Source organism: Prinia subflava, chromosome 13, assembly GCF_021018805.1.
Source record: "Prinia subflava isolate CZ2003 ecotype Zambia chromosome 13, Cam_Psub_1.2, whole genome shotgun sequence".
Classification (NCBI taxonomy): Eukaryota; Metazoa; Chordata; class Aves; order Passeriformes; family Cisticolidae; genus Prinia; species Prinia subflava.
Genome location: NC_086259.1, coordinates 11,605,208 through 11,621,635, shown reverse-complemented (window position 1 = coordinate 11,621,635; position 16,428 = coordinate 11,605,208).

The following is a 16,428-nucleotide window of genomic DNA, read 5'->3' as shown; positions in this document are numbered from 1 at the left end:
AAATGGAACTATGGGATCTGCTAATACAGCCACTTAAAATACAGCCTTGGTATTTCTAAATTGTCATCAGTGGAGTACTCTTTGAGGGGAATTAAGATTTAATTCTGCTGTCACCAAAATCAGAGCTAAGATTACAAAAGCAGAGTTAGTCCAATAGCTGATGCTTTTGGACAGCTTGCTATCAATCTCCAAATAACACCATGTTGTAGAGCTGCAAGTTTTAGGGAATTCCACTGTCACAGAAGTGCCTTCCTGGATCAGCCTGACACTCAAATGGGGGGCAGAAGATTTAGGGTCACGAAAATGCACTGGATTTAGTCCTCTTGACCATCTGCATGTCTACATCACATTACCTGTTCAGCCTTCTCTCAGTGCAGCATTTCTGGGAGTTCCCTTAGGCACCAGGGTGCTTTGGCTAGGGTTCCCTGTAAAGGTGCTCCTTCTGATAAAGTTTGAAATATTTCTTTTTCTTCAGCCTCACATTTATAATGCACAGAGGAGTGTTTTGATGGGAAGTATCAATATTATATTGAATGATTCTATGGCCTGGATTTGAAAAGCCTGAGTACCAATAATCAGTTTTGCTTCTTTGGATTTTATTGATAGTGAATTAACAGATGGATGTTTCTTTCCTGATCTCTGATATGTGACTGTGTGAAAATGCTAGCAATTCAATATAATGGCAGGGACCTGACTTTAATAAGGTAAAAGAAAATTTAACATCTGAATTCATTAAGTGATAAGCTAATAATGAGTTATCAGCAAGCAGGGTGAACACTAATATTTCTTTAGAAGCAGTGACAAACAGTAATAAAAGGAAATATGTTTCTGCCACTTCCAAAAGATGGTTTGGGTTATTTTTGAAATGGATGTTTCACATGTCTTTCATCTACCTGCTTCTGCATTTGAATGGTTCTATTCTTTTAGATTCAAGCTGCCTTTAGATGTTCAGGGGAGGAGGGAAGCATTTTCAGCATTGAAATCATCTTAACTGGTAATATGAGCAATGTACAATGCTCTCTCAAGAATAGGTACAGTTTCTAAGCTAATCTTGCTGCTGTAGGTACGGTTTTCAACAGCAGAGCTGCATCTGAATGTGGTACTACTGCAAAGTTCTGCCAGTGTAATTAATATCAGAATTTGGCTCTGGTTCTGCAAAGACTTTGTGGCCATGTTTTGCATGAAAAATGCATATGTGGTGGTTGTGGTTTTATTCTGATGTGGCTGAGATCAGCAACTGCTTACAGAATCAAAAAGCTCTAATTTCATTGTGAGCATTAAGATGTAATGCACACAGCTTCTTGTGCACCCTCCATATCAGGGCAACCTTATCTTGCATATCTGTTACCTGTTCTTAATAGAGCAGAAGTGTTATTGCATGTTTCTGTTTTTTTCCTTGCTGCTGAAAAAGGCTGTTTCCTTCCCTCCAGTTCCAAGTAAAAATGCTTAAAAAAAAAAAAAAAAGGATCCAGTTCTCTTACCCACATTGTAACATCCAATAATGTTGAGTGTTCTGAGGCTTGAAGATGAAAGAGACAGGCTGTAAGGTATGGAGTTGGAGGACAATATAAACAAAGTGACCTTTGGTATCATGCTTGCCATATTCTGATGAATAAATTGAGTTCATGTTTAACATTCAGATAATATTCCTGGCAGAGCAAAACATTGCCACATTAAATGTTCAGATCAGAAATGTTCAATGCAGACTAAATTAAGTTGGATCTTAGGACAGCAAACTTAAAATGAGTAACATGTGGCAATATTTGATTTAACAAAGAAATGTTTCTTTCCCCTTTTTTCTTTTCTTTTTCCCTTCTTTCTTTTTTTTTTTAACTGTAAGTTTAAAAGTATAAAGATACACATGCCACAATGCAGCGCCAGGAACGTTAGCTGCTTTTGATCTCCCTCCTCAGATATTAACGTCTCCCCCTGCACACCCCCCCTGTTTGGCGTCTTAAGAGTTTTCATACCAATAAAGATGCAGAGAACAGCAGCCTTTGCTTCTGTTTCTTCAGCTTGTTTTCTTAGTGTTGCATGATCTATGCCCCGGAGAGGTCAATTTTAATCAGCCCCCAGGCACTGCTTAATATTTAGGGCCAAATTGTCAAAGAAGGCCTCTGCTGGATTTTGATTAGTGAGCGTACAATCGTTTCTCGTGCTGTTGAGCCTCCCAAACACATGTATGTTTTTGCCTGCCAAAATCCAGTCCTAAACTCTTTGAAGTGAAGATGTGGCCATCCATGCTACTGACATGTGCGTTCTTTGTTTGCAAATTGGATAGTTGCACATCTGTCTCTATCCGCCATTGATTACTGCTGTACAGCTGCACCTGTATTTGATTGTGGGAATGAAAGGGTTGGAACTGGAATTTATTTTTGGAAATGCAGTGCCAGTTTTCTGTGAGATCAGTGTGATTCCCAGTCATTCCTGTTTCGCTGTTTTTGCAGTTTGATCTGCTGGGGAGAATTCTAGTCTGTAGAAATCTTTGGTCTGCAGGTATTGAGAGTAAATGTAACTATATTGCTAGCATTTTAATAAAAGGTTTCTTGGCTGCATAAGAGCATTGAGTCCAGGGAGAAGATGCATAAATCCAGTCATCCTTGAAAAAGACCATCAGTCATTCTGGCTTCAGCAGTGTTTAGGGGAGCAGGAGCTTCCTGCACAAGCCTCTTTAGATGGCTGCAACGATTTCTCAGAATTATAATTCCAGTAGGAATGCCAAGCGTAAGCGTAGAATAATGCCTTTTGCAAGCCACAAATGTTGGTGCTAACAGAGAACTGTGTCCAAAATAGTAATGATTTACATAAGTATTGCAGAGCAGAAATATCCAGTATTTTGATGCCACTTATAAATATATACTTCACTGAGTTGAGGGAAATGTTAAACATATCCCAGTTATTACTTATGCATGTGGTTATATTCTGAAAGATTGAAAATATTTCAGTCAAGATCAGGACTCTATGTCTCTGTTATAGAAGAAAAATTGCTGCCTGCCTGAAGGATTATTTCAGTCAAATATATAGGTTAGAGAAACACAGTCAAAGCTGTCCAAACATGCCTCAAAATTGAAGAAGGGGGTTTTCTGCCTTAGCTGGACTCTGTCAGACCTGCACCATTGTGACCAGCTCAAATGTAGGCTGACTTTTATGTGATTGGGAAAGAAATCCACTAGTAATTCTCTATGCACAGTTTCTAGAAAACCCACTTAGGAAATACATTAACACCCAGGACAATCTGACAGAAAAAAAGAGACTATTTTACATGTGGGCTTTTCAGTGGGGGCAGCAGGACTCCTTTCTTCACAGAACTTCCTCTGCTTGCAGTGTGCACTGTGGGTTGCAGCTCTGCCCCACGTGCCAGGAGCACAGTTGGAACACAGCCTCTGGCTTCAGTGTGAGCAGAGAAAGGCCTGTGATGATTTAAAAAATGGGCAGGTTGGAAGGGAGCAATCAACTAATAAAAGTTCATAACCATGCAATTATAGCATAGTGACTCTGCAAGCTAAAATTCATTGGCCATTTAAGGCTCTCCACGTCACATATCAGCCTCTGAGAATTTCTGCATTTATTTTTAATTCACTTCAGTCTTACCAAAAGCTCAGCTTTTGGCATGTGCAACTATACAGCGTAAAACTTCAAAGAGCACAGAGGTAGAAACTTCACCGAGTTACCAAAGACTTCCTCTATTTGTGTTCATGTCTATGTGTACAGATTCACTCCTAGACTGTAGGACATGCATTTAAACTTTCTGAATTCATTCATTTGGAAAACAGTGGGTTTGCAAGTAAGAATCTGTAACCTAACTATCATGAGAAAAAGAAATGCAGTCATGAACTTAACAGCCACAAACTGATTTCACTGCCCGAGCTCATTCTGGACACTCTAAAGGACTGAAAATAACATATAAAGAATTGTTAGTTTAAGGAAGCAGCATCAGCAATCCCGCCATAGCCTAAAATTATCTTTGTAAAATGAATTTAAAAATTGTATCTTCTGATTGTCAAAAGAGAGTAATTTAGGAATGTAGAGAAAAAGAACAAGGAAAAGGCATTCATCATGATTACTTTACTACTTTATCTTTCAGTCTTGTAAGAGAGGCTTCAAACTGCTGCACTGCATGCTGCATTTTTAAAAACTTTCTCAGAATATACAGAGATCTTGAATTATCTTTCAGGCTTAGGGAAACCATTGAGATCTTGACAGGACAGTTTGCTCTAAAAACCAGAAAGTGAAACAGAGAAAGTCTTCAGGGTACCTTATTGACCTTTGTTTGGGATAATATTATTTTTGTCTGTTTTTAATGCTGCTTATCCTTTGCAACATCGTGCCCTGTGTCTGAGCAGTAACAGGAGAATCAAAGGAAGCAGCTAATAGGTGCTGGCTTACCCAGCTTCATGTGGGCCCCATGCTGTTCAAACTGTGCCTGAGTGATGGAATACCAGCGAGTGTGGGAGTACCTGTCATTTGGATTTACAGTTACATTCGCATTTGTAGAAAGAGAATAGAAAGGCTGAAACATTTCTGTCATGTTGTTGATGTTCAGTACCAAAACACAGCACAGCCACAACAAAACCGTACTGGTAATGAATAATGCCTACTGTACAACAGAAGGAAATTGTGTTTATTTTATAGGCCTTAAAGTCATTCTGTCTACTTGGTATGAGACATCCCCAAATTCTCAGTAATTTCTTTTTATTGTCATTTGTGCTGACTCTCAAGTTCTGACTTTGGTAGTAAAGCAAGCAGGCAGCATTCTTTCACTCGGGCCTTTGGGATATGTACTGTGGAAAACAGTTCTTCTGATACAGAAGGTAATGAAAAGTCTCCCAACACTGAAACAAAAGTGTGTTACTAGAAACAATGACAGCTTGTCAGAGTGAAAAGCAGGGTAACTTTCAGAGATGTTTTCAGTGAAAGAGCAAATGCCGTGTGAATTGAAATATGTATGACTTGACTTAGTGCTGGAAATATAGCTGGTGACTTGGTTTCTTTTATTTTGCTTCTTTGTTCAGCACTGTAAAGCTGAGTCTGGATGGCCATGAAGATTTTGTATGAAATTTAAGCAAATGCATGTATTGACTGAAAGATGACCATAGATTAGATTCTGTCACAAAGCCCTTTCCTAAAGCAAATAGTTCTGACCCTGGAGAACCATTTGAAATTTCACTAGAGCAGGATAGATTCCATCAACTCTGAATCTTCAGCAGAGAAATTTACAATTATAGGTTTCAGACTGTAAAATGGCAGCTTTTAAGCCACCATTTTTAATGTGTAGCCTTAAGAAGCTTATGGGGCAAGAATCTGCCTTTGTCCAGTGACCCAACTGGCTTTGAGCAAGGCCTGAAGCTCTCAAGCCTTTCCAAGCCTCTTTCCAAAAGTCCTGGTGATAAGAGGAAAACATAACTCCTTGTCACATATTATCTCAAACATCTCAGTTTCCCTCAGGCAGGTTTTCTGATATGAAAACCCTTACGTGTGGTCACTGTGGGAATAAGGATTAGCTCTTAGAATTTGCCAGCCTGGGCTTAGTACCTTGCAAGCTTGGTGTAGTCACAGGAAAGGAAGACATTCCCAGGTATGTTTTCAAAACCGTGATGGGTCATGAGCTCTTCTCCCACCCTTGCTCTGTTCCTCTCCAGGAGAGCTCATAAAGCCCCCAAAGCCAGAGCCCTGATTATATCTATTCTTCATGAACAGTAGGATGGTGTCCTTGCTGGCTGGTCTGGCATCCTTCACCCCTCCTTCCACTACAATTGTACATCCTTGAGGAGAGAGACAGACTGAGCATCTTTCCAGGAATAGAAAACTCCTCTAACATGTTCAGTAGCTGTTAAGCTTTTTAATATCATGTTATAGTTTCATATCTTAAAGAGGAAACTTTAATGTTAGGATGCTCAGTTGGTGGCTTCATGATTATTTTGGGAAGATGTGTTCACAGAGAACAGTGAACTTCATTGTAAATATCAAAGAGTTTCAGCTGCTATAACATTTTGTCAAGCTTTGAAGGGTGCTTTTTCAGCAATAGTAACATTAAATAAAAACCTGTGACTGGGGCAGATTCTTTCTTTCTCTGAAACTTCCCATGAGTGTTGTCCTGATTTGCTCTCATCATCCTTTTGCAGAACAGGGTAAAAACCCAGAAATGGGCACATTTATCTTGTCACACAGTCCAGAAGAAACATGAATGTGAAGGCTTTACATCTTACACCTTTCTCTGTCTAGAGCCCTTCTTCAGCTGATGATGGGTCTGGGTCTTCTTTCCATTTTCTTGAGAGGAGCCATCCCTGTGCTGAAGCCATTAAAATGGATGGAGGTTGACATTGCAGATTTCCTAGATGCTGGTTTTGGGAAGGGTATTTTTCCATTATCCACCAAATCCTGCAGTAGTTGTTATTCTCAGATCAGCACTGAATATCTATAACAGGTGACCTGTAAGTCCAAAGCCACTGTAGTAAAGCTGTCAAAATGTACAGCAGATTTGGTCTCTCTACAAGCAGAATTTGAGACCTGTCATCACACCAAAACCTTTGGTTCTTTAAGTCACATTCTATAATGTACAGCTCAATGAACAACATATTAATGTTCTGTTTTCTAAATGTTGTTTTGACATTTAAATGTTCAAAACCATCTTGAGTTAATTAAATGTAGAAGCTTCTAAGTGAATTGATTGTGCTGACAACTCATCATCTAATTACCCATAATTAGGACTAAAACAACATTAGCTAATAGAAATAATAAATAATTGTGATGGGGAAGAATATTCAAAAATGCTGTCCAGCAGCATGGCAATTTTTCTCCCAAGCAGAATTCATACATGAAAGCGCTGAATGTGCTTGTATTTAATCACACACTGTACAGGCATAGGCATTATTCACTGAATGGTTTAGTTAATAAGAGCTAGTCTGAAAACAGAAGATACAAAATGGTGTTTTAGGCTGATGAATTCCAGAAACTGGGGGGTGCTTGTTAGAATAAAATAATAAAGACAAAATAGATCAACAAGGGGTTTGAAGAGACAGAAATATATTTTTGCATCATCTACTAATCTTGTCAACAACATTAAAAGAGGGGGGGAAATCAAAGTAACTAAGAAGTCAATTTGATTTTTTTTTTTTAATCAATGTTCTTTGCCAGTTTTTAGCTGACAGATTTTAGAGGTGGAGATAGCAAGTGTGGGCAAGTTTAAATAGTTCCCTTTCCATCGGGACAGTTGAGGAGACACTGTTTTCATCATTTAGCCTGAATGTTTATCACAGGGGCTGTCTTATTTACTTATGGAATTGTTAAATGAAAAACCTCTGTCTCTTGATGACCTAGAAAATATTGCAGTTGAAACCAAGTTTTCTTTTTTGTGTTTAAAGCTAGGAAAACTCTTGAATTTCTGTGCTTTCTTCAGATCTGTAGTTAGCCAAATGTTTGTCTTACCTCAGTCTAATGAGGTATAGACTCTTCGCGGGAATGAGTTCCTCACCACAGACATCACTAGTTGCTGTCAGTCTTTTTATTTCCAGTATTCAATCTGTTTCCAATAAAATAATTATTTTCCATATCTTAGGTGAGGTGGAACCAATCCTTCTAATTACGTATGTAATATTTAGTGTTCTTTGGACTAATAAAATATAAACAAGTAATGGGTTATCAAGCAGGTACATTCAGTTATATATCTACTTTTTAATGTGTGCTCAGTGGGCATACATTTACCATAATTACTTACACAAAGAGAATTAGAAATACAAATACAAATGGAAAAGAGCTACTTTAATTATGGCTAATGCCCAGTTTAGGATACATGTAGAAAACCTGTGAGATTTGTTCAGGAAGATGCACAGACAGAAGTGACAGCAATATTGGCATGAACACAAGGAAATGGGAATGTAAAGATGTGTATGAGACATGCACATCTAACAGGCCTCCTGAGAAACACACACAAAGGATCCAGAGGGAAACAACTGGTAAAGGAAAAGAAGAAATAAATAGAAATGTAATCCTTTTTATTTAAAACCTGATTTTAACAAGGGATCTAAATTGATGGTCACTTTTGTTGTATTTCCATAATTATTCCAGTATTTTTAGGTTTTACAAAAATGAGAGAAATATTGTCACAAAGTGTTCCAGTTGTAAGATTTGAAGACAGCCTTTCATAATTATGCTTCTATTGCCTTTCCAACTTCTTATTTTCCAAGATCAATTTTTACTTCAAAAAGTGATCCATAGATACTACCATGAATATTTATATTTAGAGAATGAAGCAGAAGCATTTGTAAATCCTTACTCTCTTAATTAATGCCAGTCTTCAAGCTTCTGTTTCCCAATGATTGATAATAAAAAGGTTGCAGTGTGGCATGGTATCCTTTGCAGCATGAATCATACAAGACCATAAAATTGTTAGCTACATCATTATGGCTGAGTGTATTGTACTAAACGAGCACATACCAGAAAATGAAATGAATGTTTTATGTGTTCTCTCAGCTAGATTCAGGTAGTGTGCAAAACGTACCTCTCTGAACAAATCATATCCCTAAATGTGTTTTTTAAAGTTTGCATAATTAATTTGAGTTCTTTTACTTTTTACTGGTTGAACACAATGAATTTAATTCCATATGTCTTTATTTTGTGTGCTGACTGGTTGAGAGCTTGATTTGGCAGTCACGTTAATAGAGATGTGCCTGCTTTCTTGATTTCAGTAGCATTATTTACACGTCTGTGTGAGGGGTGGGAGGGTATTGTTTTGGGTTTTTGGTGTTTTTTTTTTTTTTTCCTGTAGCAGGAGAAGGAAGGAGCAGCTGGACACAAAAGCTCTGGTCACAAAAGCTGCAGTAATATCTTACAGCACTGGTTATTTCATGGTTTCATGCCCACATATTTCTTTAGTGACTAGATCTCTTGGTCAGATGCCTTTCATGATGCTTTATTGTTTTTTGTCTCTGAGTGATGAGACCCTATTGCAGCATGGGAAGTGTAGTCCAGGTAGAAAATTCAATTTACAATGTAAGAACATACAGAGTGCAGGTAATCCATCACAAAATTTTCCATGAAATGTATCAGTGCCACAGCCCCAGGGACAGTGTCAGTACCTTCTGGAGCACTTTCCTTGGAGTCTGATCTTACATTTGGGATTTCTACAACACAAGCAGGAGTACTCTTACTAAGACAAGTGAAAAATCAGACAACTACTGAGAATCCTTTTACCTACTATTAGTGGCAATCAGGTAACATTCACAGTGCACACATTTTTTTATAAATGTATTTTTACAAAAGCATAGCTTTGCTGGTCTCACGTGGCTCTTGCATTACATGCCTCATTATCCTTCTCTACATTTTCTGTACTTTAATATTCATATAAGATCTTTGACCCCAAGAATTTGAGAATCAGACTCATGACCTTTTCTCATAAAAAGAAAAATTTTCTCTCTGTGCTAGAACTTATGGGAACATTTTAAAGGGGTTTTTCTAGTCCTTGCAGCATCAGAGAGAGAAAGATCCAGGTCAGCAGATTCGAGATTTCTTGGCTTGTGTTGCTGTGTTGTCAGTTCTGTTGAGCCAGTCCCTCAACGTCCCAGCCCAAGAAACTTTAAATCTTTGCAGCCTTGAGAGATTGAAGGGTCTCAAGGCACCAGACCTGAATCCTAGAGATAGAATGAGATGCATCCACCTAAATAATGTAACTCACTAAGAAACAAATAATCTTCCTTTGGAATCAATTTCATGCTGTGTATGCTAAGGTAAAAATATTTTTGGTACAACACTTCAGTACCATCCTCTATCAGTTGTCAGTCCCCTTTTTATTTTGAGCCATGACACAACCTCATGGAAAATATTCCATTTTATTAAAGTTAAAGAAAGTAAAAATCCTCTATTCTTTCTGCATAGTTATGGTGTATTTTGCAGGGGAACACATTAAAAAAATCTACAGGAATCTGAACATATGGAAAAAGGGCAACAGTGTCTCAAGTAAAATCAGAAAATCGGTTTACCTGATCGACTGCATTTGGCCTGTAGTCAAAATGAGAGCACTGTCAAATATTGCTAAAAATAGTCCTTTTGAGCTATGGGAACAGGTGCTACAGAAATCCCTCAAAGCACTCACTTGACCTGTTAATTAAGTTTCATTGTTTACCTATGGGAAATTCTGGGGTTTACTCAGTACTGAGAGCACCCACAGGTTTGGATCTCTCCCCTTCCAAATTACCATGACTTAAACCCTCCTTAATCTTGAAAGGATTGATGAAGAGCGAATTGGCAAATTATATTGGAGATTTTATTTTTTGCAGTGTAATCCCATCTGCTATAGCAGAATCCTCTGGATAGAAATTGTTAATTTTCTGTTACTGTAAATGGTTTTTAATAACATCTTGTATTTCATTGTTCCTACTTTTCATTTGGTAGCTGGCAATTTATAGTTAGTACATTAGTGGGAACTGTACAATATTAATTCCCTTGTATTTGTTTTGAATTTGCAAGGAGCAGATTAGTACAGAAAGACTGCTTGTCCCTTTAAAACAGAGAGAGAATTTAATTACCATATCATTTTCTTTCTTCCCTGAGTTTTGTTTTGCCAAACAGAGAAGCGGAGGAGACAGCGAGCTGTTGGGGTTTTGTGAGGGAAGGCAATCTGCAGATTAATACAGGTTTTATGAATTGCAGCAGAAATAGAGGTGCAGCTAGACTGGTACAGGCCTGCTGTAAACAGAGGCAGGAGATTGTTGTGAGTGTTTTTGCCTGAGCCACCTAATTAATTCTTGACAAGCCAGCTGAATTGTTTGTTGAATTAAAACAAAGAAACTCCCAAAGGAGAAGTCGAGTAGAAAACTGTCAGGAAGAAGCACAAACTTTGGATGCACAAGGTCGCCTAAAGAGAGATTTATATACTGAAGAACTTGTCTATTTTTCCAACTATATTAGTCCAATATAATATTTCACATATGTCCTTACACTTTGCTTTGTTTGGCCTTGAACCACTGCAGATGAGGTAGCAGCAGTGATAAAAAACTCCAAGTATTCATTATTCATCATTTCAGGAAAGCATTTCAGAGTGGAGGAATCCCCCCTGCAGGATCCTGGGGAGACTGGAGTGCCACAGCTGTTGTGGGTGCTGTGGTAGCAGGGTGGGAATCTCAACAGGTTGGGGAGAAGGTGCTGGGTACTGGAACACTTTCTGGTTGTCCCTGGCAGCAGAAGGGAAACCTTTTTTTTTTTCTAGTGAAGAGAGGGAGGCATAAAAAACCAGGGGATATTAAACTAGGCTCTAGAGGGGGAAAAAATAAGAAAAATCATAAATCTTTTCACCAGAAGCACTATAAAGAATTGCCAGCAAGGTTTTGGGAGCTCTGTGTAGGCAGCCATGATATTAGTTGATTTTGCTTCTGGGCTGGAGGGGAGAAAAATGCGAAGATTTTCCCAGGGCAGCTGACAGGGAGATGCTGAGCTGGTTCCTCTGCAGAGCTGTTCAGCCTCTCTCAGTTTTACACCTGAAATGGACAACAGATTTTCATCTTCACCAGGCTGAAAATGAGAATGGGGGAAATGGATGAAGTTAGTGTCAGCCCCTCGTGTGTCTAACGTCCAAGCAAAGCAATCAGGTCGTGCAGCCCTGTGTAAGAATTGCCATACCTGCTCAGAGAGGAGATTTGTCTTCCCAGATCTGTCTCTGAGAGTGGTCTGTCATGAATGTCATGGGGGGCAGCATGAGAGCAGAGCAATCCTACAGCAATGTCTCCTTGGGATGCTCATTGTCATGGATGAGTTTGTTTCATGAGTTTCTTAAGCAGTTCCCAATTGAATAGCCCTGGATGCATTTTTTTTTTTTCTTTTCTGAAGCCCTCATACCTTTACAATTTGAAGCAGTGGGCACCATTAGCATCCATATCACTCCATGCTGTGACAGGAATGTGTTACTTAACCAGGCTTTGCATGAAGGGTGTTTACACCTCTCACCTGGAAGGAGCTGCACAGCTGCAAATTCTGTGTGTCCCTGGCTCGTGGGCTGGGAGGAATCACAGATGCTCATTCTCATCTGTCTGGCCTCTGCCTCTTCCTTTACTCCCAATAACAAGCATGCTCCCCAGAATAAAACTGATAATTGCATGTTACAGAAGTAAAATGAAGACATTTCTGGGTAGAAAACAGGTGTTTTAATGTAGAAAATGTAGAGTTCTAAGAAAAGGGTGATTTTCCTTGTAAAAGATGCTTCTGTTTCAGATTGACTCTTCTTCAGCTGCCTATAAACTCGTTTGTCACAAGTGAGTGAAATCAGTGAATTTCTTTTGAAATCAGAGGGGAAAATCCAGGTCCCTCAAAAGGACTGTGTAGGTTGTTCTTGAGAGAGTGTGAATTTCAGTGTACCCTCTGCAGCTGTTCTTGTTGTACCATTGCACAACAGTGCACATAAACAATTTCTAATTTTTCTTTTTTTGCAGTGAAATATCACAATATTTGCCTATGGATAATAACACACAAATTAAACTGAATTTGGCAAATTTACAGGAACTTCCTTTTTCCTTATTGTGGTTCTTGAATGTATTTTCTTTTACCTTGCACAGATTTAATGTTTAAAGAGTGGGGAGACTTTCTTCTGGCAGTCATGCAAAGGTGCCTTTCATGAAGTGATTGATTCACCTTCTACTGGGGACAGTCTCAGAGAGGCAGATTGAATTAGGGAGAGGGGAGATTCTATCTTACAGAAAATAGGACTGAGATTTGAAAATTAAGGAATTTATTCCTTTGCTAATACATGAACAGAATTCCCATCAACAGCAATGGAAAGTGAGTGCATTAAGAAATAAAATTAGAGGGGTAAACTGAGCTGTAGCAATACGGTTCTCAATGCATTTGCATAGGATTCAGAGTACTCCAGACAATTGTTCAAACCTCTGAGGCCCTGAATCAGCTTGTCCCCCCTGTGGATCTGTGGCCAGGCAGGGCTCTCCCCTCTGCTGTTGGGGACCAAGAGCTGCCTGTTTGAAATGCACTCCCAGCACCAGATCACTCCAAGTCTCATTATATCTGGTGATGATCCTTCAGACTGCATCTTGGAGTGACGTGACTGCGACAATTGCAGTTTATTTTCCTCTTTTTAAAGGAAAGGCAGGAGGAGTGAAATTAAATGGCAGTTCCTAACTATCCTGACTCCAGTGAAGACTCAACGTAGGAGGGCAAAGATATTCCCCTTAAGATAACTCCTCTAATTTAAGTGTTCCGATTTTTTTCGCAGCAGTAATATAAAAGCAGAGAGAAAGTTTCCTACTTTTTTTCTTCCCTCTGGGCAATGAGGGGTTCTAATTACACTAAAACCCCCTAGTATTGACTTTATAACAGCTTCCCCCTGCCTACGTGGCTGCTGTATATAGAAGGATGAAACATCTCAGATCATTACAATGGGAATAAGCTGTTCTTTGAAGGAGCATTGAAGAATTTCCAACTTTGACGAGTATTATGGAAGTTTTATGAGAATGACTGTATTTTGTTCATGTTAATTTCTGCTGCTTTTTTCCATGTTGCCAGCAGAGTGAATGCTATTACAGTATTTTCTTAACAGGAACACTCTGTGCCAAAGGTTTTAAAGTGTTTTATTTTAATGTCACAGATGATTAAATGCTTTAGTGTGACTGACAAGCTTTAGTAAATTCATACAAATTAGATATACTAGCTCTTAGTAAAATAGATTTTCTAAACCTGTTTTGTGTGAGAGGAGAAGTAGCAGCTAATGATAGTAAAATACATTAAGATGCTGGCAAATTAAAAAAGTCACTTGCAGCTTAGTGGTAGTGATATGACAGCTCCATGTAAGGGTGAGGTTGGAGACAACCAATACAACAGAAACACCCCCAGGGATTGCTGTAATATCATTTTTATTGTTGAGCAAGCTGAGCTGATGTTTCCTCAGGATTACAATAACCTCCAACTTCCTAGTAGGAGTAAGGCCACTGCTCTGCTCTCTTCTTGTCACTTTTGAGGGTGCTGGCACCACTGAAGACACCAACTGTCAGCAAACTTAGTGTGCAGGCTGGTGTGAAAACTGTGAGTGGGCCACAGTAAAATATCTCTTGATGCTTTTTGCTGTACTAACTCAGGTGAATGCATAAGTATCCACTGAAAATCCAAGAAGGAAAGGTTAGAGATCCAAATGAAACATTTCTGGTACGATTCTTTGGGAGAGGGGAGAATGGGAAAAAAGACCCCAAAGAATCCCTGCACATGCTCAGGGTACTCTGTAGTGATGTTTTATAGCCAATGAGGCAGCATTCATGTGCTCTGCCTGGTAACACAGGAAATACAGTTGGCTTCAGGTTTTCTGAGCTCCTACCTGAGCTTTTTCAGAAAGGATTTCTGAAATTTACCATCTTTCAAGGGAAACCAACATAAATGAAGCCCAAATATAAAACTTTGTGACTTTCTCCAGGAAAAAAGCTGGCACAGGTGACCTGCTGCTGTGATCCTGAGTTTGTTCCATGTGATTGTAGTCATGTTTAGAAAGCTCTTGGTGCTAAGGCACACAGAGCCATTGCCTGAATCCTCCTGGGCTGCAAAGGAGCCATGCCTGGTGTCTTTTTCTGGTGCTGGGTCATGCTGTTCAAAAGGAGGAAAGGGGATGTGTACCTCAACAGCCTCCATGTTTTTAACAAAGTGCTGTGGCTGATGTATTTGACCAGGAGCCGAATCTTCGAGCTGGGTACGATGTAACCTGGTGGAGGTTTAGGGGAAATAGACCAACAAGATACCTGAGTTTAGCAGATTTTATTTTTTTCAAGAAAGGTGTGTATCAATCATGTCTGTTTTGTATCTCTGTTGCTTTTTTTTTTTTTCTTTTTTTTTTTCTTTTTTTTTTTTCTTTTCTCTGAAAGGTGAAATGGAAGCTCCTTACAGAGGAAACCTTTTATTGTTTGTGCTGTGACCAGTCTGAACGGCAATGTCACCTGTAGCTACAATTGCTATACCAATAAAAATGTATGGGGGATACCTTTCCAGTTTGAGCACTGATAATAATGATATAATTTTGTGTTTCTACATCATTATGGTGTTAGTTGTTTATATTTGCTTTTAAAGATAAGCATTTTTCTTAAAAAGAATACATTTTAAATAGGCTTTGTAAAGTTAACAGAGTCTCTGAATGTTCCTTCAGGATGAAAGGTAACAGAGTGCATTTTATTATTAAATTATGGTCTAATAAGAAGAACAAAAGATTCTTAAGAAAAAAAGTCTTATTAACAGCATTGCCTTTTTGATCTATGGAAAGATAAGTGTCATCTAGTGGAGGCAGTACCCTCCTCTTCTTGTCTTATAAACCTTTGTTCTCTTCTGATGCATATTAAGCACCAGATGAAAAATTCTGTTTGTCTGTGGTCTAACAATGAAATACCTTGTAGGAAACGAAAAGGTCAAGCTTCCCCTGTCAGTGATTTATTATAAACAGTGCCGCCTCCTTTTATTTCCTGATACTTTGCATTTGGATTAGTGATGATACATCACCAGCTGCTAGATAAAATATGAAGTTGGGAAACTATGGTCAAACATTTCTGCTGAGGAATGACCCTGTAATCAGCTCCCAGCACACACAGGTCTCGCTTGATTTATCAACCTAAACCTGGGATTCTAGAGAGGGATGAATTAGTTTAAAGATATCTAAGGGATAATAGCTAAAGCCAAAAGTGCTGTAGGAAAACCGTTTGTCACTGGCCTGCCCTGCCCTCCTTAATTGCAGAAAAATTGAGACTGGATATGTTAGGCACCTGATATAAATCATTGGTCAAGTAACCAGCCGTGTATCAAGTGGGGGAGTTGCAGGCCTTTTTCTCTTGCTCCTTGCAGGCAGGACACTTGCAGTTCAGACACCAGGAGGATGTTGGTTCAGTGAGGTTTCATGCACATCTGCCTGTGTGCTAAATTCACCTTGGCCTTCTGTATGGCTTCATACTTTTTGTTGTTCATTCCTGGTTCCAGTGTGCTATTTTAAATGTTGTATTCTCTAGTTTTGCATTTGGGGACCATTTGTCCCAGTTATTTTAGCTGAGGGTGTGACAAAAAGGAACGTGCAATTGCCCAACACATGTTGTAAATAATCCCTAATTGCAGAACATTCTTGAAAGTTTAGTGCTCATGGAAGCTGTATTAAAAAATGAATTAAATATCTGTACTTCACATTCATAGTCCTCTCATTCTCCAGTTGTTTTTTAACCACATTTGCTTCCCCAATATATGTATGTATTTAGCTTCACCAACTTTGCACACAGTGTAGGTAGAGCTTGGTGATGTTTGATTTCTAACATCATGTCAGTGGTCTGTGAAGCTGAGCACATCCGTGTACACAAATTCACACAACTCTGGAACCTTCTGCTATGAGTGTGCATCAGGGAACAATTAGAAATTAATTCAGTCCATGTAATCTCTTCATTTGAAACAAAGCTGTGAGAGAATAGTAACACATTTTTCTCT